Below are 27,227 nucleotides of genomic sequence, written 5' to 3' on the forward strand. Positions count from 1 at the left end.
TCAGTAGCTGTGGCCTGCGGGCTTTGGAGCGCAGGCTCAGTAGTTGTGGCACACAGGATTAGCTGTTCCCCGGCATGCGGGATCTTCCTAGACCAGGGCTAAAACCCACGTCCCCTTGCATTGGTAGGCGGATTCTTAACCACCGCGCCACCAGGGAAGCCCCTACCAATTTCTATTTTCTTTTTCTATTTAATCTTTACCATAGACTTATTTTGAAGACGTTAATATGCATCAGAATTTCGAGTCTTTGAGCGAATCGTTCGAACCCACTCCAGGTCCCCCCAGGGATATGAATCCGCATCTTAAGTGGCTGAAAAGGCAAACCGTGACCCTGGTAATAACAGGAGCACTGGGCTCCAGCCAATCCCGCCCCTGGGACCTGCCCGCTGCGCGCCGCGGCCCGGGACCCGCACAAAGACACGGCCGGCGGGGAACCCAGCCCACCGCCAGGGCACCTCCTGGAGCGCGCGCTCAAGCCGGGCCGCCGCGGAGCCAGAGCTCTGCCGCTCCCCTCCTTCTTTTCTGCTCATTTTATTAGAAAGAGGGGAAAAAAAAAAAAAAAAAAAAAAAAAAGAGAGAGAGAAAGAGGGAGAGCGAGCGAGCTCAGTCTCAAAGAAGTCCTGCCCCTTCGCCCGCCCTCCGCCTCCCATTGGCCCGGCCTCCTCATGCGTCACGCCGGGCCTCGCCAATGGTGAGGCGCGATACTGCGAGGTGGGCCGGGCCCGAGCGCGGAGTGGGCGGTGGGTCGGTACAGCAGCCCCGCCGCGGCTCGGCCACCATAGCCGAGGCGCCGCCGCTCCTACAGACGCTCGCGAGCCGTTCCCCGCGCTCGTAGCCTCCTCTTCTTCCCGCACGCCCGAAACGCTCGCCCGGCTCGGGTCTCGCCCCCGCCTCCGCGCTTCTCTCCCCTCGCTCGTCTCCCACATTGTCTCTGCCTCGTTTTCTCTCCTACTTGAGGGGAAAAAAAAAATACACCATCATCCTCCGGGAGCCCCCTCGCCCTCAGAAAAACAAAACCAGACATGAGCCTTGGCTCCCGTTCCTGAAGGACTGGCCGAGCGCGGAGCCTGGTGGAGCCCGCACGAAAGGTCACGGGAGAGAAGCCCACGCAGCCCCCGGCTCTGTCCCCGCGGCCGGCCAGCCCTCGGCCCGAGCCCGGCGGCCCCAGCCCCGCGGGCCTCCCGCCCCGTCCCCCCACTTTCCCAGGAGCCGTTCGAACACACCTCCGTTGATGGTGTAGCGCGTCCGGGGGAGGTAAGTCTCCAAGTTGCCCGCACGCGGCGTCTGCCCGCTGTTGTGGCCCCTCGTCTTGGGCGCGGGCGTGGGGCGGGCCGAGGGCTCGGCATGGAAGCCCTGGTCCCGGGTGGGGGCCGCGCACGGCCGGGGCGGGCGGGAATAAAGGGCCGGGGGCCGCTTGGCCCTGTGCGGGCCAGGTAGCTGTCCCTCTCGCCCGCTGACCCCTGCTCTTTCATTGCTGCTTAGTCCTGCTCTGGTTTGACTTGTCTGAGGTTAAACTGTTTCATGTGACTAAATCATGGGCTGAACTGGGGGGCGGGGGGCGGGGAGGCGCGGAGGGAGAAGTCCCGGACAGAAACTGAATTTCTTGAATGTTTGTGGATTTGGGGGTCTTGGGGGTTGGACTTTTCTTAAAGTCTCATTTTCACGTTAGGGGAAGATACTCTCTTTGTGTTCGAAATGTCTAGTTCTTTGCTCTGTGTGGTTCTTGAATTTTAAAACCAAAAATCACTTGCGGCAGCAGAGGATTCTTACTATCATGTTTTAGTTCAGCTCTCTGAAGGAGAGTGGCTTTTATTTTTATTATTAGTAGTATATTTTTTAGGGTTTTGGAAAGAAGAAAAAGTAGTTTTACATAGATCATGTGTTGGGAGGGAGAAAGTATTGCAGGTTTCCTTTGAAACTGGTTGCTTGAGAAGTTGTTGAAAGGAAAACAAAATGATTCATTGTTGAATTGTCATTTTCCTCTGCCTCTTTTCCAAGGTTTGCTTACAGTTTTTTCTGGATTACAGACTTCAAACATTGATTTAAGCAAAATGTGTCCTTGAGAAAATGGGTGCTTTAAATGTTTCAGTATGTTGCTATTTTAAGGTACATTTAGAAAGTAGTTTTGTATGAATCCTGAAATAGTTTTCTCCAAAGCAATTTTTTAAACACAAAAAAGATAACTAGTAAAAGGGTAACTCGGTGAATTGCACAACAAACATTTTAATGTAACACAAATTAACACGTCCTATGTTTAGATTTGAAGCAGTTTCCATAATTGCTTTCCATTTAAAGAGAGACCTTTTTGTCTGGTGTACACTGGTTTCTGTAGTCTCAGTCTGTTGGGGGAGGGGAGAGAGGATGGATTTATACAATAGTAAAATCATCTTTGGGTAGCTATTTCCTTTCCTCTATTTGCTTGCTGAGTTAATTCCACCGTAAATTATGAACCAGTTTGGATTTCGATGGCCTAGGCTGGATGGGAAGCTGGCCTCCAGCTCTCCTTGTTGAGGTCGAAGGGAAAAAAGGCAGAGGCAGACACACACACACACACACACACACACACACACACACACACACACACACACACACACACACTCACACTCACACTCACACTCTCTCTCTCTCTCTCTCTCTCTCCACCCCCCCTCCCCCAGGCAGAGGGCTCATTGTTCTTCCATACACACATTCATTCTCTCTCTCCCATATTTGGGACTAGGTTTGCACAAACACAGCTCTTTTTGGGAGAGGGGAGAGGAGATGGAGGAAGGGTGGGTGCTTTTCTTCTTCAATTTTCTTCACCATCTTCTGTCTGGCCTTTTTTTGCAACCTTGTTGAGAGGCAGAAGAGTACGTCAGAAACTAAAGGACACTCAAAAACATGTTCAGAGACTGCTCTTTTCCATCACCCCTTCTTGCCTTTGCAGCCCTGGTTTCTACTGTTCTTTCTTTTTTGTGCATGTGAAGATAAAATCCCTCGTTATATGTCGTGGCCTTATAGTCAGCTTTCGTATTCCTCATTGCCCCTGACTTTGTTGGAGACAGTGATTTGTTTAGTTGACTGTAACTGTAGTGAATGTGACCAGGGTCGTCTTTTCTAGGTAAAAGTAGATTGTCTCAGTTAAGATTATAAAGATTGTATTTGAGATTAATAGTTAGCAAAGTGTGTGTGTTTATGTTTTGACATATTGGTGGTGGTCTGTAGGTTTGATAAGACAGGTATACTGGCTGTTGAGCTCTCTGTGTTTTGTTTTGTATTGTTTTAAAAATCGGGGTTATAAGAAAAGATCTGGTTTTCTGCTTTTGGGGCTAATGTAGAGGCTTCCTGGAACGCTGGACAGGGAATAGGCTGAGAAGAGTACACCTGGGTTAGACCCAGCTCTGGGCCAAGGATGCAGGTTGGTGTGAATATTGTGGGTTGCAGAGTAGCGCCTTCTACTGGTTAATTGCCTTGAAGGATCCGGATGAAGAGGATGGGGGAGGGGATTAACCTCTGAGGCCTAATGATTTTCTTTTGAACACCGTTGTAGTGCTTTCCTGCATATGCCACTTCCCTGAGCTACTAACACAGATGCTCTTTGACAGGCACGGCTGCACTGAGGCTTTTTACATTACTGGCTGTCTTGACATTAATTTGTTCTGTTATTAGAAGTATTTACACATTGTGACTTCCAAGGACTCTCTTTTATGAGAAATACAGTTTGCCTTGAAATATTAAAAAAGGTAAGGGGGCTTATTTGTGTTCTTGGTGTCTGAAAGTCTGCATTCTAGCAGTCTTTTTATTTATTTATTTGGCTGCGCCGGATCTTAGTTGCAGCATGCAGGATCTTTAGTTGTAGCATGTGGGATCTAGTTCCCTGACCAGGGATTGAACCCAGGCCCACAGCACTGGGAACTCGGGAGTATTAGCCAGTGGACCACCAGGGAAGCCCCACACTAGCAGTCTTTAAAAAGTTTTCGGTATCATTAGTAAAAAGTCAAGTAGACCTACCCTATAGAAAAGAAAAATCCCAGCACTGGACCCAGCACTTTTCCCCCAAGATTTAATGGGGGTGGGGGATGGAGGGGTAGGAGAGGAGCTCACTGAAATCAGCAGTTTTGCATATGTAATAGTGCTGCACTGCAGTAGTGTTTCCAAGAGTCATATAAACAAAATTAAGTCTGATAGGATAAATTGTTCTATGGACTAGAGTAAAAAAAAATAAGAGTCAAGAGAAGATGCGAAATGAGTATGTACAGATTAACACAGAAGGCCAAATTTCTGCTCAAAGGCTTCTAAACCAAGCTGTAGTTTCAGAGGTAATCTGCTTGATAAATACCTTGAAGAATTCTTATTATAATACGTCCTACCCATCTCAACTGTTTTAAGCGTAATGAACTGTTAGAGAGGTTTGCAGTGGCAAGGGGGATTCAGTGTAGAATAAACATCTTCTGTTCCAGACTGGCTGCTCTTAGGAATGTGATTTCTGATTCACTTTGCTTTCAAAGCTTAGAGTGTAATCTCTAAAGCTGTGGATCTTTTACAATGAAATGTGAACAGGTCAAATGTATTATTTATTCAGCAAGAGTAGAGTCAGGTAATTTCAGTCCCCTATAGTCTCTGCCAATGTTTTGTTACAAGGTAACTAGAATAACTGAGAACCAATTCACAACAAGAAGGTAACCTAAATCAAGAAATAAATGCACCAGTTACTTTTTCAACTTTGACTTAATGGTTAGTCATAAAGTTTTTAAAAAGTGAGACAGTAATCATTGTCAGGTCCTGCAACAATTATATGTAATATTGAACAGAAATATGCCAGGTGCTGTAAACACACACACACGAATATGGCTTGTGCCCTTCTAAAAACCGGAGTATGTTGAATATTATTATGGATTTAGTAAGCACCCCTTGCTTTTAAAATTAGTTTTGACTCTCTAACATCTTGTTCAAATCTCAGTAATGAAAATTTACGTAGTAAAATCAGTCGTATATATCAAGTTCTTTGGGGAATTTTGTGGTTTTCTCCTAACTGCTTTTGGCAGCTTCTTTTGTAGTTGATTTAAAGGTTAAGATAGCAGAGAATTCAGGTGTTTGAGTCATTAGTGTAGCACAGCTGTGAACTTCATTACACACACACACACACACACACACACACACACACACACACACACACACACACACACACACACACACACACACACACACACACACACACACACACACCCTGAAACAATACACTATTGTCTGAGATAATCAGTTTCTGATAATGTGCTCTAGTTCGTTGTAGGGTTTTTCAACAACCAAGAATTTCTCTTAAATCATAGTTAAGTAATTGTTAATAATTAATATCTTGGTAATTATTCCAGATTTGTAGCTCTACTTGTCCTAAGTGTGATTTTGGTGAGCCTGTTGGCTTGTGCTTAGTTTCTTGTCTAAGAGAGTGCTAGTGTTTTTTAAATAATGAGGAGAAAATGGTTAGGATTGCTTAAGACATTTTAGTGAACATTTGACCACAAATAACTCAAATATGCTGAAATACGAAATCTATTTTCTGGATTGGATTTTGTTTGGAATTGTGATTTGTATAACTTGTTGGGTTGGCAAGCAATGCAAGATGTAATATGTGTCTGTACGTTAGGTAACAAGGTCAGTAGGACTGCTAATACTGTATGAGGTTTTTTGGTAAGGTGACCTGTTTGTGCTAGTGTAAAATTGTTGTTTTTATTTGGTAAAATTTGCCAGTATGTCAGCAACATACTTAACTGTGGACTATTTCTTTATGTGGTTACGTTACAAAATGATAAGACTTCTAATTCATAGATCACTTGGTATTTGAGGAATTCTTACAGCCTATTTGTCTTGGGCTTTTGCAACAGAAGTTGAGACTACGGGTTATATCCTGATTTTAAACTAGTTATATACATGTGATTTGTGAGGGTTTTGTACGAGGAGCAGAGAGTCTTCCAAGTCATTCTCACATATTGGGAAAAAGTGGAACAGAAATTTAAACTTCGAGAGGCCTCACGGAAGCACCACAGGTTCAGACGGGTCTTGTGGATGCCAGAATGCTGTTAGGGGTATGGACGCTGCCCAGCTTTAGTGACCCGATTACCGCGTTGCCGCCTCAGTGGGAAGCGTTTGTTACCGTATACCCTAGCGCCAGGGCAGTGTATGGATGTCCAGACTGTGTGTAGCATAAGGACACCATTCATAAGGGCACAGTGTTTGCGCTGTGGGCCTGGACTAACCTTAAGGAGAACTCGTGAGCAAGCATGGCCGTGCAACATCTCTAGGCAGAGTGTTGGAGCAGCACGGGAGAGCCCCTCCTGCAGAGACCCATTCCAGCACCCATGGCCATGACCACGGCCACGCTCAGCAGAGACACCTACAGGTGTCCACTGGCTCCCAGAGGTCTGATTCCTGATGCCCTGACTTCTTTGGGGGGTGGGGAGCAGGAGGCGGGTGGAGTTGCCGTGGCACTTAGTGTGTGGCGTGAACACAACTGAGGAGGGTGAGCCAGCTGGAGTGTGGGCATGTGTCTGCATGTATGAATTCAGAGAAGCTGCCTGGGAGGCTCTGGAAACCTCTCCCTTCCTGGGCAGAACCTGGCTACTCTGGGGAAGTGTATCGACGCTAGAACAGCTTGGCTTGATTCCTCATGGGGTGGGTAGACTCTGGCCACTGATTTGAAAACATATTTGGTGTATGAAAACATCACTCAGGTGGATTTAAACTAGATGCTTCTGGGACTTCCCTAGTGGCACAGTGGTTTGGAGTCCACCTGCCAATGCAGGGGACACTGGTTCGATCTCTGGTCCAGGAAGATCCCGCATGCCACAGAGCAACTAAGCCTGCGAGCCACAACTGCTGAGCCCTCGTGCTGCAACTGCTGAAGCCTGCATGCCTAGAGCCCACGCTCTGCAGCAGGAGAGGCCACCGCAATGAGAAACCTGTGCACCGCAGGGAAGAAGTGGCCCCCGCTTGCTGCAACTGGAGAAAGCCCGTGCGCAGCAACGAAACCCAATGCAGCCAAAAACAATAAATAAATAAAAATAAATACATTTAAAAAAAGAGAAAAAATTAAAAAAGAAATAAACTAGATGCTCCTTATTAAAGGCAGAGCCTGTGTTCCTCCTGCCCATTCACTCCTCTTTCCCTTCCCTCTCCCTTTCTGGGTGGGTCATTGAATGTGACTGAAGGGGCATCACCTGGCTGAGATCCTGCTGTCTCTGGCAGGGCCATCACATAAGGTTGTTCAGGTTGAACAATAATAACTTAAATTTCTTATTGAAGAAAGGTGTTCTTTTCCTGCACAAGGCACTAAACAGCCAGAGCTTGCCCACCTAATCTTCTACTCTTCACTCAACTGCTTTATGTCTGGTTTCTTCGTGTCTTTGTCCTTCTGCTTCCACTTCCACTAAGGACACTTTTTTTTTTTTGGTACACGGGCCTCTCACTGTTGTGGCCTCTCCTGTTGCGGAGCACAGGCTCTGGACGCGCAGGCTCAGCGGCCATGGCTCACGGGCCCAGCCGCTCCGCAGCATGTGGGATCTTCCCGGACCGGGGCACGAACCCACGTCCCCTGCATCGGCAGGCGGACTCTCAACCACTGCGCCTCAAGGGAAGCCCAGGACTCTTAATATATTTAACATTTCCCAAGAAAGAAGATCTGATAGGTTGTTAGTTATCATCACTGTTGGTAAAGGGTTTGGGATCAGACCGCCTCTTAAGCTACCTGCCTACCTTCTAGATGGCGGGGTGCTCACACCAGCTCTCATGAGATGCACAGTAGGAGCTGAGGGGATGGAAGGCATTCTGAGCCATGGCCTATGGAAAGGAAATTAATTTTCTTCTTTTCTATCCTATCACGTTTTTTCCATCTTCATTTTCCCTGACATCTGGTGCAGCTGTTGTTGCTTTTGATAGCTTATCTAAGTTTATTTTCCTTTAAGAAACTGTACATAATCATCAGTGGTAGTCAGTTATGTTCTCTTTTTTAGGTGAGATCATTTTTTTGCATTTGTCTTGTTTTATTTCCTATGAATTTCCTCATCTACTTGTCTACCTACCTGCTTACCCAATTTGGTGTTTCCCAAACTATATTCATGGCATACTAAAATGCTGCAAGTATTTTAACTGTTCTAAGGTCAAATAAATTTATAATGCATATTAGCACCCTAAAGCCTTAAAAACTTAGGACTGTGGTATGTAGAGGGTTTTTGTTTGTTTGTTTTTCCCTTCCCCAAAGAATACCTGTGATGTTTTAATGAGAACCACTATTCTGTAGAACAGTTTGAGAAACACATGTGAAGCTAATCCTTTCTTAATCAAGTGGCTTGTCCTTTTTTCCTTAATAATGAAGAAGTCAGTTCTGGGTGTTACTGTTATAGTGCTTTGCCAGTCTCTACTGTTTTTCTTCAAGCAAGTTTTCCACTTTAGTCTTTCCAAGGGTACAACATAACTACTATTTGCACCTTATACATTTGTCATTCTGGAGTTACTTTTGATTGTTGCATCTGTTATCCCTCATTCCATCTTGTAATCAGGTCAAATCAATATTTTTCTTTTTTACCCTGCTCCAGTAGCTATACTCTTATTCAAGATATAATCACTTCATTTTTGGATAACTGCAGTCAATTGTATAAGCACTAGTCTTTTTACAAATAATAAACAAAAACAGGTACTTAACTATGCAGTTCACTGAAGTAAGCCTTATAGGCATGTAAAGATGAAGAGAGCAGCCTTCTAGAAATTTTCTCTATACTGGCCATCGGTGTACATTTAACTGTTAGAAGATAAAGGTAAGTGTTTTAGGGGATAAACAACAAGGTTCTACTGTATAGCACAGGGAACTATATTCAGTATCCTGTGATAAGCCATAATCGAAAAGAATGTGAAAAAGAATATATATAAATGTATAATGGAATCACTTTGCTGTACAACAGAAATTAACACAACATTGTAAGTCAACCATACTTCAATAAAATTTAAAAAAAGGTATTTTAGAGACACAAAATATTCTGGGGTTGTATTAGTTATGTATTGCAGCATAACAAATTACCTCAAAACTTGGTGACAGCACAGTAAAATTCATTATCTCACAGTTTCTGTGGTCAGTAGTCTGGGAGTGGCCTAGTTGAGTGGTTCTGGCTCAGAGGTCTCTCCTGAGGTTGCAGTTAGGATGCAGCTGGAGCTGCCATCATTTGAAGGCTTGATCGGGGCTGGAGGCTCCGCTTCCAGGTGACTCACTCACTGGGCTGTGGGAAGAAAGGCCTCTGCAAGAAGCCTTGGTTGCTTGCCACATAGACCTTTCCATATGGTTACCTGTATGACCTCATTACATGGCATTTGGCTTCCCCCAGAATGAGAGGAGGGAGGGGAAAGAGAGAAAGCGAGGAGGAAGTTTTTTATGGCTTCGTCTCAGAAGTCACACACTGTCACTTCCATCACTTCCATTAGTTAGAATCAGGTCACTAAGTCCAGCCCACAGGCAAAGAGAAGGGAGTTAAGATGCAGCTCTTGAAGGGAGGAGTATCAAAGAATTTGTAGATTTTAAAACTACTACAGGGGGGGTTTCCCTGGTGCCTCAGTGGTTAAGAATACACCTGCCAATGCAGGGGACACGGGTTTGAGCCCTGGTCTGGGAAGATCCCACATGCCACGGAGCAGCTAAGCCTGCGTGCCACAACTACTGAAGCCCGCACGCCACAACTACTGAAGCCCTTGTGCCTATAGCCCGTGTTCCACAACAAGAGAAGCCACCGCAATGAGAAGCCCATGCACTGCACCGAAGAGTAGCCCCCGCTCACTGCAACTAGAGAAAGCCCACGTGCAGCAACGAAGACACAATGCAGCCAAAAATAAATAAATAAATAGATTAAGAAGAAAAGCTATCACAGGGATTCAAAGGAGAGAGATACAGAAGATTAAAAAAAGCCTTCCCCTTTGATTAGTTATTTTCAAGCAGTGCTTTACTTTAACTAGCAGGTAGTTGCTGGTTCTAAGAGGAGAGAGATGTGACCATAACCTCACATTATTCATCTTCTCTCTCTGCCTTTGTTGAGATATCATTTATTTCCTACCTTCTTTCTGTTGTTGTTCCATCAGATTTCATCTATTTCAGTTAAAACTGTGCTTAGGACACACTGCCTTAAGTTGTTTTGGTTTGGCTACTCATATTTCCTAGCAATTAAGTACCTTCAGTTCTTTAACCTTTTCACTCATTTTATCACTTCATATCTTGTATCAATGTTTATTCTTTGCATTTGTATCTTATTGTTAATCATGTTCTTTCCATTAGATTGTAAACCCCTTGTAAGCAGAAAGCTTTCCTGTAACTATACCAGTATGTATGCTCACATGTAGAATGGGATGTATTCTAAAAGACACATTTCATGGTGTCTTAAGATGCCATCAGTAGTAAGATGCACCATATTTTATGTACCACTAAGAAATAAAATGCTGCCAATTAAACTATGTGAGACCTGTCCCAGTTCTCCTGACTTAGAAATGTGAAACATCGTGTGCCTTAGAATCATTGAAATTTGGCCATCTATTTAGGCTGTCTTTCTTTTCACAACTCTGTATTCCTTGGAGGTCATTTCTGAAGGTAGATTTTAGAGCAGATTATTCCCTCCCGTTGAAACAGTGTTGTGGGTGGTGTCCCGTCTAACGTGCTGCGCCCAACAGTGTATTGAAAGCAGGTGCTTCCATAACCCATAGTCGTTGTAGTTCTAGTTCCCAGAGTAGGTATACCTATTACATATTTTGATTTATAATTTACTGTGTGTTTTATATGTATGTAATACAAAAATACCGGCTTACTGCATCATCAGTTTGACTTAAAATGTCAACTTTATTTTAAATATTGGTGTTCCGCATGGTTCTGTCCATTAACTCCTCCCTCAGTGCTGTCTTCCAGAGTGACCTCATTCCACCTAGTGCTTCCAACCTGCAAGTTTATAAATACAGCCCTGATCTCTCTTCTGAGATCTGGACCCATGTTGCCCTCTGTCTCCTCGGATGTCTTCTGGGCACCGAGCCTCAAAATTTACCAATCTGTATTTGTCCACCCATAACTATTATACTATTGTAGCAAAGTAGTTAAGAGCTCTAGACTCAGTTTCCAGCTTTCTGCTTATTAACTCTGACTTTAGGCAAGTTACTTACTTTCTGTGGCTCAGTTTCCTCATCTGCAATGTAGGGGTAATAATAGTACTCATAAATTTGTTGTGAGGACCAGTGTAATTAATACATATAAAGTGCTTAAAATGTCTCTGGTAAATAATAAGTGCTCAATGTTAGCCTAATTTTTAAAATTATTCCTGTATCATTGTCATCCATAGATCTAGCTTTCCACTATGTCCTGTTTCTTTATCTGCAACACTCAACAACTACGAGATATGTAGGAGCAATGGGTTAACTCTAGAGGGTTCAAATAAATTCTAAGTCAGCAACATAAAGTTTTTACTATTCCTTGAATATAGGAAATGCTACAGAACAGTACATGATTAAATGTAAAGTGAATGACATAGACCAGAAAGTATTGGTGAGGTTTGGGGGTGTTAATGAATAATCAGACGTCATAACTTAGCTGTACCTCTTCCTTGTGATGTTCCTAAAGGAGATTTATGTAAGTAGAATAATGGCAAGTGGGAAATTCAAAGTATTATTTGATTATTAATTGGGCTTTTGGCCAAAATACCAACACAGAGCTGTCTAATAAACTGGGTTGGGGTGTGTATTGCTTAAACTTAAAGCCTAGGCACCTCCCTTCGTCCTAAATCTCGCCGACTCACTCCTCTGGCTGGCCACTGTACCAAAGACCCAAACGTTAGTCTTCTAGAGCGTGTGTGAGAGAAACGAGCAGGAGCATGACGGCCATCCCTGAGCATATATGTGTGTAACTTTCAATCTCCAATTAATATTCGAATTTATAAACAAGTCCAGTCAGTGTTGTGGACTGTGACCCCATCAGATTAATACTCCCTCCTCTTAGAGAGGTTCAGGAAGGTAGGATATGGAGAGAGAGAGGCGCGTCTTGTTGGTCCACCTTCAGCTCTCTAGTGAGCTTGGTTTAACGGCCTGTGAGAAATAACCAAAAACAGTTGGCTATAGGTCTAGCAGCCCTACATTCTGACTTTTTTTTAGATCAGCCCCTGGGACCTGGGGGGAGGTGCAAAGTATTTTTCAAATTTAAGGATAAGGTTACTCTCTGAGATGAAATTAATGAGAAATGTCATGTGATAAATAAGATTTGCCATTTGGAAAAGTGGCCCACCATTAATGATAGCTACTGTGGCATTTCGGTCATGTGCTGATTTTAATTTTGGAAATGGGAGTGTAATCTTTGAGGAATATGATTATATATAATTATGTTAACAGAGCAGAACTGACGCCTAATCATATTATGCTCAGTCTGAAACAAGACTATGACGACAGATGGGGGATGATTAACTTGGAGGTTAGAAAAGAGGCACCTGGAGTGTGCCTTCAGATTTTGCAATCTCAGGTACATTGTTCAGGTAAACTCCAGGAGGGCAGAGCTCAGTGTTCCTTGCATCTAGTATGTGAGGAACGCCGTAGGTTTTCATTCACTTGTTGAATGACTGAATGAATAATTTTATTGTGTAATATTATTGATGTTGATGATAAAGGAGATTTGGCTTAATCTCTTAACCCCAAGACATATTCAGGAAGCTGATTTCTGGACAAATTCTTGATAATGACATTAAAAAATAAATTTATTTATTTTTGACTGTGTTGGGTCTTTGTTGCTGTGCGCAAGCTTTCTCTAGTTGTGGCGAGCGGGGCGCTACTCTTTGTTGTGGTGCACAGGCTTCTCATCACGGTGGCTTCTCTTGTTGCGGAGCACGGGCTCTAGGTGTGCGGGCTTCGGTAGTTGTGGCACGGGGGCTCAGCAGTTGTGGCTCGCGGGCTCCAGAGCACAGGCTCAGTAGTTGTGGTGCACGGGCTTAGTGGCTCCATGGCATGTGGGATCTTCCCAGACCAGGGCTCGAACCTGTATCCCCTGCATTGGCAGGCAGATTCTTAACCACTGCGTCACCAGGGAAGCCCAAACATTTGATTCTTATCATTTATAAATTAGAAAACTGTGCAGACATCTTTTAGCTATTAATATGATATTGAGAAATGCTTTTATAAACAGTTTATTAATATTCTTTAAGATATCTAGCTTTATAAAACATCTGCATTTTTCTTTAGTATTTTATCTGTAATGGCTTAGCACCTTTTTCATAGCTTAGTGAGAATTTTATTTTATTTATTTTATTTTTTGTTTTTGTGGTACGTGGGCCTCTCACTGTTGTGGCCTCTCCCGTTGCAGAGCACAGGCTCTGGACGCGCAGGCTCAGCGGCCATGGCTCACGGGCCCAGCCGCTCCGTGGCATGTGGGATCTTCCCAGACCGGGGCACGAACCCGTGTCCCCCGCATCGGCAGGCGGACTCTCAACCACTGCGCCACCAGGGAAGCCCTTAGTGAGAATTTTACAGTCTTTATGGAATCCTTAAGCAGTTTTTACATTATGAAAAAACTCTAATAACTTGGTTTATCGATATGCTTGAAACAGTCTATAAGTTTCTTGTTAATTAACAATGACTTTTCTTCTCACAACTCGGGAGAAATTTAATTTTGTAAGTCATAGGACACAGTTTATCTTTCTGTCAGTTGTCGTATTTTCTTTGCCGCAGCATACATGTACACAGTGTGCAGTTGTATAATTGACACGCCAGTTACTTCTGTCAACTTAGACCCAAAGTTATGAATGTGTCATAAAGTTATAGTGTCCAAGAACTTCTTAAAACCCTGTGTTAAGAAATTGATCATAGTGATTGCCTTTTAAGGAGGCATGGTAGGGCACTGGGGAGGGGGATGGAGAGAGAGGGAGCCTTACTTTTCATACTTCTACTGTTTGTCATGTATAAATATTACATAAATACATAAGAAAAAGCTGTGCTTTTTATTTTTAGATTCTTGCCATGCTTTTGTTATTAGATGCTATAGTAACACATCAGGTTAATTTATGTATGAACTGGGGTATACACAATGATGTATACACCAGTTGTGTGCCTTTGAAGAATTTTCTCACCAGTGAGAATAAGACATGTACACAGTGGAGTACTAGGTAGAGGAAAGTACCTCAAGGTGTTGGTGCTGTGGTTTAAGAAAGAGAATAAGCTCTGGCTGGAGGCCTTAGGGAAGATGTGGTGTAGGAGGAGGTGTTTAACCTGTGTTTTGAAGGATTGGCAGGATTTGGACATGTGATAAGTAGCTAAGAGGATTTCAGGCAGGAAATGTCATGGAGCAAAGGCACAAAGTCTGGAAAACATGGGAAATGGTACATTTGCTGCTTCTATGATGAGGATTATTAAATTGTGTTTCAGTTTCCTTTTTTTAAAAAAAGTCTTTAAAAATGTTCTGTAGCAGGTGCAGGCAGACGTAGTTCTTTCAACTCAGGTAATTTATGTTTGAAGCTGTTGCTGGTAGCAGTTCCAACCAGATCGCAGGAGCATTTTGGAGGAGGAGTCCTTTGGGCTGATTTCTCTAAGGAAGAACAGACTGGTTCGGCTGGAACAGTAGAGCACTGGAAAGACAGGGGTCATTGCATGGGGAGACTTAACACCAGGGTGAGACTATTTGAGAGCCTGATGCATTGTAATTAAATATAAGTTGTAATTATAAAATTAATGTATACTCATTATAATTGATTCATACAGTTCAAGAAGAGTAGTGCCCACTCCCCCAATATTCTTCTAGACATTTCCTATGCATATATAAGCACATGTATGTGCTATACATACTATCTTGAATTTTGCTTTTTACTTAATACTCCAGTTACACATTTTTCAAGTCAATTGTAATTATACCTCGTCTTTCTTTTAAAAAAAATCTGCATAGTGGGGCATTGTGTGGATGCATACTTTAATTTCCTGTTGATGGACACTTAGATTGAGTCTGGCTTTTTTTTTTAATCCTTGTACCTGTACAATTGCATAGATGTATCTGTAGGGTAAATTTTTAGGAGTGGAATTGCTGCAGCAATAGGTGTGTGCATGTTAAATTTTCAGAGCAGTGAATAAACTGCCCTCCACGCTGTGCCAGTGTACACAGTGTTTCAGGGCTTCGATTTCCTTATCTTATCACCAGCCCTGGACATTATGAAAGTTCTCGATCTTTGGTAATCTGATAGGTGAAAAATGTGCAATATTTTATTTTAATTTGCATCTTAGACCATGAATGAAGTTAATGATCTTTTTATATATCAGAATTTTAAAATACACATTTTTGTTGTCTCTCAGTAGTAGAGCTGGATGGTTTATGTTATATGGATCACTTCTTTCCAAGTACCATTTATTTGTTTATTTAAAAAATAACTTTACTGAGATATAATTCACATACTGTAAAATTTACCCTTTTAAAGTATACATTTTGTGGGTTTTACTCATTTGTTTAAAAATTGAGTGCCAACCATTGCTTTATTATTTGTAGTAAATAACTATCAAGCTGAACTTGAGGTCCTCTCTTTCTTTCCAAGCTCATCGGCATATTAGGCCCAAAACAGGAAATGGGAAATGCAACTTTTCTTGTTATTTTTCCAGTGTATAGGCCTCTCTTACCTGAGAGTACAGTTGGGCTAGCTGGGTTCCAAATGGAATTATGCATGACAACTGCTTTGGAATCTCAGTGCTTTGGTACTGGATGGGGAGTGATTTCTTTTAAATAACTTGTAGTTGAAACTGATTTCCAACTGCTAAAGGTGACACAAACTTTTCGACTTTTTCTGAAATTAAAAAAAAATATGAAATCTGAAGTGTAAAAGCTTTTGAGGTAAAAAGATTTAAAAAATATGGTAAGTGTTTAAAATTAGTAAGTCAGTTTTTTTACGTGGGTGAGTCAACTCCTTTGTAGTTACTATAGTCATTTTTTATTTCAGAGGTTTCTTATTATATACTAAAGAGTGTGTGTGTGATGAGACGATTACATGGCTTCACTTTAAGAACAATGGTGATCTGGCTTGTGTGTGTTTCTGTTATGTTTCACAGGTATTTTCTTGTGGAGAAAAGCGTGCTGGCAACTGTCAGCCTGATTTTTTGACCAAAATCTTTCTGTCCTCTAGCATTGACTCCCATCTAGTAGAGTCCCAGGTAGCTCCTGTCCAAGGACTATTACAGAATAGTAGCTCTTATTACTGGTCATATCTGGGACCCTCATCTGTATGGTTGTTCCACTTGGGGAAAGATGTTGACAGAGTCTTATAGTGATTTTCTGTTGATTTTGATAGAACTCAGTTATTCTTTACTTTGAGTTTTATAAAGTAATGCTTTAAACATTTAGTTTCCTATTCTTCTTAGTAAAATGTCCTTAAAATTGTGATTCTTTTGCACTTTAATCCCCTCATCTTCTATTATTTCTCCATATTTTTATGCTTCTTCTGTTTGGAAAGTTGTTTTAGACTGGTTTGGTTTTAATCCTTTAAATTAAAGTGTCTCCTCTTTTTCTCCCTTGACATCTCTTTTCTTGTTAACAGTTTTTTCAAGTTTTAGGATTTTTCCTACCATAAAGTCCCTTGGCCTTTGGCTTGTAGTTTTGATTAAAGTGGATTTTTTTCTTGGGCTTTTAATTAGATTTTCTTTTCCTTTAGCTCTTCATAGGGAGATTGAAGATGGTGCTGACTGACACTCGGGTCAGTGGCATGATTACTTAGGGTGAGACTAATATGAACACTGAGTGGCTTGAATATCGCATTTATCTTAATTTATGTATGTTTCCATTTATACTTGAGGGCAGTTTCTTGGCTTAGAAGCACTGTCCTAAAAAAATACCCAAATAAAATTCTTGTGTGCTGTGTGCATTTGGGTCAAGGTGAGATATGAGAACTGGGTGACCTTTGGGGAAACTGTTTATAACCCTAGAAATAATGTTTTGCTGATATGTGGTGTTGCTTTGATAGGAGAGAATAATTGGGTCTTTTAAACACACTGTACGTGCTGTATAATTCATGTTCTTTCTTGCTTCACCAAAATGTCCTGAACCATGACAACCAATGAGCATTATAAATAAGCTTGATTAGTTAGCGTGAGAGGACCTGGATTCTGAATCCACCTGTACCGTGCGTTCGAAGGGTGATGAAGTGCCGTACTTCCTCAGCTGTCGAATGGGGACTGTAGTACATCAACTGAAATGAAAAAATTGATATGGAAGTAAATTGAAAAAATAAACTCTACAAATCTGGGGGCTTCCCTGTTGGCGCAGTGGTTAAGAATCTGCCTGCCAATGCAGGGGACACGTGTTCGAGCCCGGGTCCCGGAAGATCCCACAGGCTGTGGAACAACTAAGCCGGTGCGCAACAACTACTGAGCCTGAGCTCTAGAGCCCAGGGGCCACAACTGCTGAGCCTGCGAGCCACAACTACTGAAGGCCGCATGCCTAGAGCCCACGCACCGCAACAAAGAGTAGACCCCACTCTCCGCAACTAGAGAACACCTGTGCGCAGCAATGAAGGCTCAATGCAGTCAAAAATAAATAAATGAAATGAATAAATTTATTTAAAAAAAACCTCTACAAATCTGAAGTACTTCAGTTATCGTTTTCTTTCTCAGGAGCCTAGGCTATTGCAGCTCACAACCCTTACTTAATCTAGCAGTATTTATCTTCTGTAATGTTACTTCTAGAGAAACCCACTGTTTTCTTGATGTATTTCTTACACAAACACTACATGCAGGTGTATTTGTTTTAGATGTTTTCATGCAGTTACTGCTAAGTGCTCAGTTAGTGTTCAGCTGTAGTAGAGAACTTAGATGTCTTGTCCTAAAATAAAATTGTTTTCATTTTATGACAAGAGACATCAAAAATACATTTTATGAGAGTGATAATGCATTGCCTTTTTCTTCTTTTTTAATAAACGCAGCAATTTAAAAATCTCAGAGATCTGTAAATATATTTTTTGGTGGAAAAATGTAACGAGGATGACATCAATAGGTTGTTTGACTTAGGGGATAGGAGCAGGTAGCAGTTTTTCCTGCCACCTCAGTCACAGGCCTGTGAACTTTTAATGTTAAGATCTAGAGAGAGCATTGTTAGCATGTGGCCCCTGAAATGATTTAAGAAGCTGTTTAAATAGGTTATTCCAGTCTAACTGCTCAGGAAGGAAGCTTTGAAGTTTTTTTTTACTTTCTGGGAGTCAAAGATTAATTTGTAATTAAAAGTTAAGGGCTTCCCTGGTGGCGCAGTGGTTCAGAGTCCGCTTGCCGATGCAGGGGACACGGGTTTGTACCCCGGTCCGGGAAGATCCCACATGCTGCGGAGCGGCTGGGCCCATGAGCCATGGCTGCTGAGCCTGCGCGTCCAGAGCCTGTGCTCCGCAACGGGAGAGGCCACAACAGTGAGAGGCCTGCGTATCGCAAAAAAAAAAAACCAAACAAAAACAAACAAAAAACAACAGTTAGTATGGGGTCCCCCCCCCCCGCCTTTTAAAAAATGGTCCTGAGTCAGCAGAGAGTTGGCTGGTTAAGTGCTTACTTTTCCCATGAGGTGTTCAGATAATTGGTTTTCTCATTTGGTTTGGATATTTGGGGTAATTTCTCCCCTTACAAATCAAATTCCGTGGGAACGAGTCATATTTTATCACTCCTGGAGAAGAATACAGGTGGCGTCAAATTCCTTGCATTCCCAAAGTCCATTTTGCTTGGATCTTGCCTGCCTTCTTGCAGTTTTCTAGAACGCTGATTGCCAGTCTTGCGGATGTGGGGCTGGCTTTGATATCCAAGGCATCCTTTGAGGCTATTGAAGGACCGTAGAGGATGGAAATGTTAAGGTTGCAAAGCACTTGCGGAGTACCACACGCTGCAGGTGTGCTTGCTGCAGTGATTCTTTTTCTTTTTCTTTTTTTTTTTTTTGCGGTACGCGGGCCTCTCACCGCTGTGGTCTCTCCCGTTGTGGAGCACAGGCTCCGGACGCGCAGGCCCAGCGGCCATGGCTCACGGGCCTAGCCTCTCCGCGGCATGTGGGACTTTCCCGGACTGGGGCACGAACCCGTGTCCCCCGCATCGGCAGGCGGACTCTTAACCACTGCGCCACCAGGAAAGCCCGCTGCAGTGATTCATGACCCTCGGAAATTTACGCCTTTGATACTGTTGTCATCAAGGTGGGCCTCAGCCCCCTCAGCGCATTGCTTAGAAATGATTCACTTTTAGCTCCCAATATAAAAATGGACCCCTGCTTCTCTGAGGTACCCCTCCCCTGCCCCTTCACAGCATCTTTAAACCTTCTTAAAACTGAGAGAAAATACTAGGTGTAAGACATCACTAAAAAGAATCCAACCTCTGGGGGAAGTGTTAAGAGAATTGAATGTTGGGCTTCCCTGGTGGCTCAGTGGTTAAGAATCGGCCTGCCAGTGCGGATTGGGACACGGGTTCGAGCCCTGGTCTGGGAAGATCCCACATGCTGTGGAGAAACTAAGCCCGTGTGCCACAACTTATGAGCCTGCGAGCCATAACTACTGAAGCCCACATGCCACAACTAGTGAAGCACACTTGCCTAGAGCCTGTGCTCCGCAACAAGAGAAGCCACCGCAATGAGAAGCCCACGTACCACAACAAAGAGTAGCCCCCGCTCGCTGCAACTAGGGAAAGCCCGCATGCAGCAAGCGACGAAGACCCAGCGCAGCCAAAAATCAATCAGTCAATTAATTAAAAAAAAAAAAGAATTGAATGTTGCTAAAGCACCAAGAAGGGAGGAGATGGACCTATTTTGAGCTCGTCTGCTACACCTGTTTAGTTTAGAAAACTTCGGTTTCACTTTAGACACAGTGAGAATCATCTTTCTTCTTTTAGGAGGTAATTGTCTAGGGGTAACTGTATGTGCACTGTGGCACAGTCACTGCAGGACCACTTACAGAGATGCTCTGTGGAGGGCTTCAGCCTCCTGCTCATGGTATTACTGAAAAAGGAACTGTGGCCGTTTGATGTAATTCTGGACAGGAGACTTGTTGTTTGTATTACGTTGAATTAGAGGTCAGTATTTGAATTTCTCTGTTTTAGTGGATATTATAAGAGAAAGGTCCATAAGAATAACAGATAGCTATGAAATTAGCCAAACACATAGTTATAAGTATATTTCAGAGATGAGATAAACCTGTTGTGACTACCTGGTTTCTGCTGGTTTCTGTGAATTACTGACCTGACGTGTGTTTTTGGATGTGTTGAAAAAGTTGTACAACTTGGTACTTTTTCAATTATAAACTTAATGGGTTATGAAAAGATATAACCTGAATTTCATTACGTGAAGAAGGTGCCCTTCTGATTTATCTTTTTCTGTGAAGCTTCACCTTTTCTGTTGGTGATGAATTCTGGGAGAGAATTGTTCAAAGTTTATAGTGATGATGTACCTTACTTATCCTTAAATGGTTTCTGACAAAGGATTTTTTCCCTTCATACTTTGTTTTGCTTGATTTTTAGAGAATTATTGGTTTGTAACTAATGTCTTTTTCTTAAATACAGTGTGTTCCCTTTTCTTTCCCTGTGATTCCCATGGATGTGTTTAATTTGAAAAAAAGAGATTTCAGAATGATCATACTTTCCACGTACCTTACTAATCATGAAAAGGAAAGCTCAATCTTGTTTTTCTGAAAGGATAGATAAGGTGATTAGTAAGTGAAATGTAATGATTCTTATAGAAATGATCTGTAATTTAAGGCTGTACCTTCTAGGAGGCTGCTCTCAGCTAAGTCTCCTTTTATCTGGGCAGTTGGCGTTTGGTAAGGGAGCATCTGAGTGATACATTGGGCTTGTCGACAGTAATTTTTAGTGTCTCTTGCAGGGCACTGTACTAGGCCGTGGGAGCTCAAAGATGAGTAAGGAGTGTCCCTGCTCTCAACAGAGTTCATGAGCAAAAGGAGGGAGCAGATATGAATAAAAATCACTAAAATACAGTCTGAAAGGAACTGTAGTAGAAGAAATATCATGCTCCGACAGCCCCGAGTAAGAAGCGTACATACACACTGGACATTTATGTAGCACTTAACAGAGTTACAACACAAGACATCTTTACTTGTTTGTCAACAAATTGGTCCTTCAGCCCCCCTTCAGGCAGCTACGTTTATTGTGGATGTGTGGCCTGGTGTAACTGGGATGAGGTTTTCCTTGTCACCGACAGTTTCCAGGGAGTAGAAGGTACATCTCTTCTTGGGAGAGGTTGGGCATCCTAACCCGTATTATACTTAACACCAAATAGCTCTCTATATGTTTCGTTTACTTTTAAGAACATTCTCTCAGAGCTGATGTGAAAATAATTTTGTTCATTCTTCCTGAGTCCCTTCTTTGGGGAAAAAATGCTTATCAAATAAAGAAAGAGGAGTCCTATAGCAGAAGGACTTAGCATTGCCCCTTGATCTTCTCCTCTGCCTTGGGAGCTTGCATACTTTTTTTGTGGACACATGCTATGAGTAAATTAGGTGCTGATCTGATTACATGTTTTCCTCTTGGTGTGGTGGGGGACACAATACTTAGTTTTTCAATTCATTCTCTCCTTCCTCCCTAAATAAGAAGTAAAGCCTGACCCTTTTTTCTTCCTGGAAAATGACTCACTTAGTTTTTAGAAAAATTAAGATATCTGTGTATGGAGGATATGAAGCATTGTTTAAAAATAAATATATTGCATTAAAAAAAATGACACAAGGATCACCTTGGGGCTTTATTAATTAAACTCCAAGCTGTTAGTCATACCTATTACTTCCATATTTCTCTTACTGGCATTAAATCTATTCATTCACCAAATAGATTTATTATTTATTTGTATTATTATTTCTTTTTTGCTAGATAATGTGGAAGGTGCTGGGGAGACTTGCACTATGGTGATTTTTGCTTGCATTAGGAATGAATGAGTGAGTGAATGAATGAATTAATAAAGAAGTAAATCTGTTTCCTGTGCTAGAGGGGCATGTAAATTCAATCCTAATCATGGTGTTTAAACCTGTAGTTGCAGAGAAGAAGCTGGCACTGAATCCTGCCCGGCTGAACCTCCCACACAGGCTCTGTCAGCCAGCCAGCAGGTGTGTTTCCAAGTTTAATACTGATGAAAGTGGGATATAAACTTTGGCCTTACAGTTTAGGAGGCAAGCCTTGCAAAAATGCAACATTTTGAGTTTTCTAGAACAAAAATGGAACTACTTATTGTGTAGCATAACAAATATAGTTCACATTCAGGCTAACTAGAGGTTATTGTGGGTTAAAGAAGTTAACTAAGGATCCATTGAGAAGCTAAGAGGGGGGCCTTGAAGAATGGGTGCTATTTGACTAGGAACTGGGAGAGCAGGTTAGGGCAGTCCTAGCAGGGTCAGCCTGAGGCAGGAATGAGGATGGTGTGTACAGTGTTAAGTAAAGAGAGCCTGGTTGGGGTAACAGATCTGTGGGGAGGAATGGGGTGGGATAAGTTAGGTGGACCAAATGAGAGCGGCTTGGAATGCTCAGCACAGAACTCCTGTTGACACCTGACAGGAAGTGGCGGGCGTTGAGGTAGTAAAGTAGCAAGGTGGCCAGCGACTGTGGAGGCCTGAGTACTTTTGGCCCCAGATTGGTAATGTGGCGATAGGAGGTACACTGGCCAGTCCTGGGAAAGACGTGTATGTGCTGGTGTGCTGTGTTAGAACTGCTTCCTGTCCCTGCTTGTATTTGGTCAGATGGCAGGATAGACTGGAGGAAAGAGGAATAGCCACAGGACAGAATAGGCTCTTAGTAGTCTAAGTGGTTGGTGAAGAATCACTGTTGGCTTTTATTTAGTATCATATCTCGTAAAAATTTTTTACCAAAGATCCTGCCACCAAATGCAGTAGTTATTTTAGTTTTCTAAAAAAAAAAAAGAAAAAAAAAGGCATAAATCATAGATTATGTATGATTCTGGTTCATCTGTTCTTTTGCCTCTCACCCCAGACACCCATTCTGCTTCATACCTCTTTCATCCGCCCTCCCCGCCCCCTTTTCTTTATGCTCCCTCCTGTTTGTTCTTCAGGTCTCAGTTTAGGCATCATTTCATCTGACAGCCTTTCCTCAGTCAGGGCTGTGTCCAGCTTTGCTCTCCTGCGGCATCTGTCCTTCCTGGGACATCCTGGGTCACACTGCGCTGAAGTGCCTGCTCAGCCCCTGCCACCTGGGAGCCCAGAGCTCCGGCCCAGTCCTAGTCTGTCAGGGCGGGTCTGTCAGGGCGGGCCAGGCACAAGACAAGTGCTTAGCAAATGTTTGAGCAGTGTAAAGGTTGGACTTACTTTTTGTTGTCATTAATTTAAAAAAAAAAAAAGTCTCCTAAACACTTTTCTCATTATTATTATTTTTTAATGGTTGTCTTATGTTTTTAATGTACGTATTTCTTCATATATATACATATATGTATTGGGCATTTAGGTTATTTCCATTGTTCTTTTTTCCTACTATATCTAGTACTACTAACAAACTTTCTTGTACGTACAGCACTTCTTTTCAATGCTTCTAAATATAAAATAAAGAAAAACCATACACAAAGCACAGAATTATTTTTAAAAAGACGTGTGTGTATTTATTTCTATATTGTGTCTAACTTCATAGGGAGTTGCCTATAAAAATTGTAGTTTTTTGCTCAGATTTCATTTTTAAAAAATAATTATTTGTTTTTTGCTGTGTTGGGTCTCTGTTGCCGTGGGCTTTCTCTGGTTGCGGCGAGCAGGGGCTACTCTTCGTTGTGGTGCGTGGGCTTCTCATTGCGGTGGCTTCTCTTGTTGTGAGCACGGGCTCTAGGCGTGCAAGCTCAGTAGTTGTGGCCCGCGGGCTCAGTAGTTGTGGCTCGCGGGCTCTAGAGCGCAGGCTCAGTAGTTGTGGTGCACAGGCTTAGTTGCTCCACAGCATGTGGGATATTCCCGGATCAGGGCTCAGACCTGTGTCCGCTGCGTTGGCAGGCGGATTCCTAACCACTGCACCACCAGGGAAGTCCCAGATTTCATTTTTTTTTTTTTTTTTTTGCGGTACACAGGCCTCTCACTGTTGTGGCCTCTCCCGCTGCAGAGCACAAGGTCCGGACGCGCAGGCTCAGCGGCCATGGCTCACGGGCCCAGCCGCTCCGCGGCATGTGGGATCTTCCCAGATTGGGGCACGAACCTGCGTCCCCTGCATCGGCAGGTGGACTCTCAACCGCTGTGCCACCAGGGAAGCCCCCAGATTTCATTTTGAACAAGGAGAATATACCTTTATTCTTATTGAAATTAAACAAATTGTAAAATGAAGCAACTGTGTTGCTTAGACAGGGGAGAGAGACTCATGGGGTGTATGGGGGATGCTGTGAAGTAGGGTATGCAGGGAGAGCTTCTCTATAGAGGTGACATTTAAGCAGGCCTTGAACAGGTTAAGGAACTGTCCAGAGAATTGGCGATAGAGCATTCCAGGCAGAGGGAACACCAGGTGCAGAAGTCCTGAGGTGGGAGCCTGCTGGTGAGGTTAAGGAACAGTGGACTGGCTCTGGAGAGCTTAGGAGGTGTGGGAGGAGGTGTGGTGGGAGGGGGTGTGTGTCTTACAGGTCCTGGTAGACCGCGGTAAGGCCTCTGGCTTTTACTCTAAGTGTAATGGGACGCCAGCGGAAGGTTTTGATCGGGGTGTGACAAGATCTGATTTCTCCTTTTAAAAAGATATCTCTGGCTGTTGTGTAAAACGACTGTTGTCCTTCAGAGTAGAAGCGGGGAGACTGGGGAGGAGGCTGTTGGCGGCATACAGGAGAGGCGGGGCGGGGGACTTGGATAGGGTTGGGGCCGCGGGTGATGAGAGTGGTCAGGTTTGGAATTTGGTGAGATGCTGTGTCCTGAGAGATGGAAGTATTGCCACTAGTTAAGGCAAACCACCCCTTGTTGAATATGAGTTAGTAGTGTTCAAAATGCCTTTTTCTTCAGGGTGTTTGGTAGATTTTGTAGCCTTGAAATTGCTAAACTGGTGAAGTGGGGAAAAAACCCAGTAAAGGTGAGGGCTGGGACTTGATTGTATTGTTAATCCGTTTGCTGATGGAACAAGAAAAATTCCGTAACAGCAGATGTGCAGATTTTCTTCTGTAATGGTCCTTTATGTAATATAAAATGTATGTCTGAAGAGTATATACTTGGGTAAATTATATACTGAATTCTGGTGCTTATTAGTAGGGTTGTGTTCAAGTAGACCCATTTAGGATTAAGTGTGAAATATGCTGCAGCAATAATAAGGAGTGCAGTGGGTGCCTTTCTGCCGTTACCGGAGTCCCTTAACAAGTTGCGCTGTGCTTGACTGCTCCCTGTTGTTACACTTTATGGTTCATGCTAAGCTGTAGATGTAAATGACATTCACTCTCCAGCAGTTTCTCGAGGCCTTATATACAATGATGTTGTATTTTGAGTAAACATTTGTTTACTCCATAGTAAAGATAGATACTAGACAGTTACGGTTTGCTTTGGTTCTACTCCTCTGTTTTGCACAGGGTTTTAGCTAGGTAGAGAAAAGTGTTTGACAGTGTTCTTGAGGTTTGTGAAACTACATTGACTTACTTATGTGAGTGCTTCACACTGGTGGCCACTCCTCTTTATCAGTTTAGCTATAGAGAGACAGTAGCTTAGGCCAGGGACACCCTTTAGTGTAGAAGGTCCCGTGAAAAGGGAGTGAAGTTACTTCTCAAGCCACTAAATTGAAGTGGATTGTGTTTTTTTTTTTTAAACAAAATTTGGTTTTTGGAGTAGGGAATTTAAACTCATGATATCTGCTGTTTGCAAGATGTTAAGTCATGGTGTTGAGTGTTTAATGGATTTTGTTTGCTTTTTTTAAGGGTTGGGGTCTTTTTTAAAAAATAAATTTATTTATTTTTGACTGCATTGGGTCTTCGTTGCTGTGCACGGGCTTTCTCTAGTTGCGGTGAGTGGAGGCTACTCTCCGCTGCTGTGCGCGGGCTTCTCATTGCAGTGGCTTCTCTTGTTGCGGAGCACGGGCTCTAGGCGCACGAGCTTCAGTAGTTGTGGCTCATGGGCTTAGTTGCTCTGTGGTGTGTGGGATCCTCCCAGACCAGGGCTCGAACCTGTGTCCCCTGCATTGGCAGGCGGATTCTTAACACTGCGCCACCAGGCATTTAAATAGGGGAATCAGGACAGGCCTGATAGAGAGGGTGGTATTTGAGCAAAAGGTTAAAAGTGGTGCTCAAGTTAGCCATTTGGAGTTCTGGAGTTTGAGCATTCCAGGAAGAGAGGAAAAGCCAGCACAGAGGTGGGAGCAAGGAAGACAGCACAGTTGGAGTGGGACAATAGAGGGGAAGGGTGGTGTGTTAGTTTCCGGGGCTGCTGTAGCAAAGTACCACAGACTGGGTGACTTAATACAACTGAAATTTATTCTCTCATTGTTCTGGGGGCCAGAAGTCTGAAATCAAGTTGTTGGCAGAGTTGGTTCCTTCTAGAGGCTCTGAGGTAGTATTCATTCCATGCTTCTTGCCTAGCTTCTGGTGGCTGCCAGCATCCCTTGGCTTATACACTCATCACTCCAATCTCTGCTTCTGTCTTCACTTCTTTATCTCATTTCCCTCTGCCTGTCATCAGTTTGGGGACCCACCCTAAATCCAGGATGATCTCATCTTGACATCCTTAACTTGATTACATCTGCAAAGACTATTTTTCCAAATCAGGCCAAATTCACAGGAACTGGGGGCTTAGGACTTGGACTTAACTTTTGGGGGACCACCATTCATCTGTATTGACTCCTAAGATAAAGTGTAGTATGTACTGGTAAGGGAGTAGGGGCAAGTAGATCTCTGGTGCCTCTGGGGTCCTATTAAGGACCTTGGCATAAATTGAAATGGGAAGGCCTTGGAAGGTTTTGAGCAGAGAGTGACATATGATTTGTATTTTTAAAGGATCACTCTGACTGCTGTATTAACAACAGACTGGGGCAAAAGGGTGGAAATAAGGAGACAGGTAGGAGGCTATTGTAATAATAATCAATGTGAGAGATGATGGTGGCTCAGAGCAGGGTAGTAGCAGTGAGGGAGTGAGAAGTGTTTGGCTTCTGGATGTCTTTTGAAGGTAGAGCAACAATATTTTCTGATGAAGTTTGATGTAGGGTCCTGGTGAAAGAGAAGAGTCAAGAATGATTGCAAGGTTTTGGGACTGAGCAGCTAGAAGGATGGTGTTGTCAGGAAGGAAAATGAGGAGACTGAGGTGAGAACAATTGGCAACAAAAATTGCTGAGGAGAGATCAGCAAACATGGAAAA

At 43.1% G+C, this 27,227-nt stretch overlaps 1 protein-coding gene across 4 annotated transcripts in view; it reads left to right on the forward strand.

Moving 5' to 3' along the window:
* Positions 1–772: 772 nt before the first annotated feature.
* RERE (arginine-glutamic acid dipeptide repeats) overlaps positions 773–27,227 on the forward strand; it is a 437,233-nt gene continuing 410,778 nt past the window's right edge. For 3 of the 4 annotated variants that reach the window (XM_060141536.1, XM_060141539.1, XM_060141540.1), the window contains exon 1: positions 773–1,254. The gene's annotated coding sequence lies outside the window, so the exon portion shown is untranslated. Of the gene's footprint in view, positions 1,255–22,034; positions 22,050–27,227 lie in introns of those variants that run through there. The other variant, XM_060141538.1, reaches the window with a different exon arrangement.

This window comes from Lagenorhynchus albirostris, chromosome 2, assembly GCF_949774975.1.
Source record: "Lagenorhynchus albirostris chromosome 2, mLagAlb1.1, whole genome shotgun sequence".
Taxonomy (NCBI): Eukaryota; Metazoa; Chordata; class Mammalia; order Artiodactyla; family Delphinidae; genus Lagenorhynchus; species Lagenorhynchus albirostris.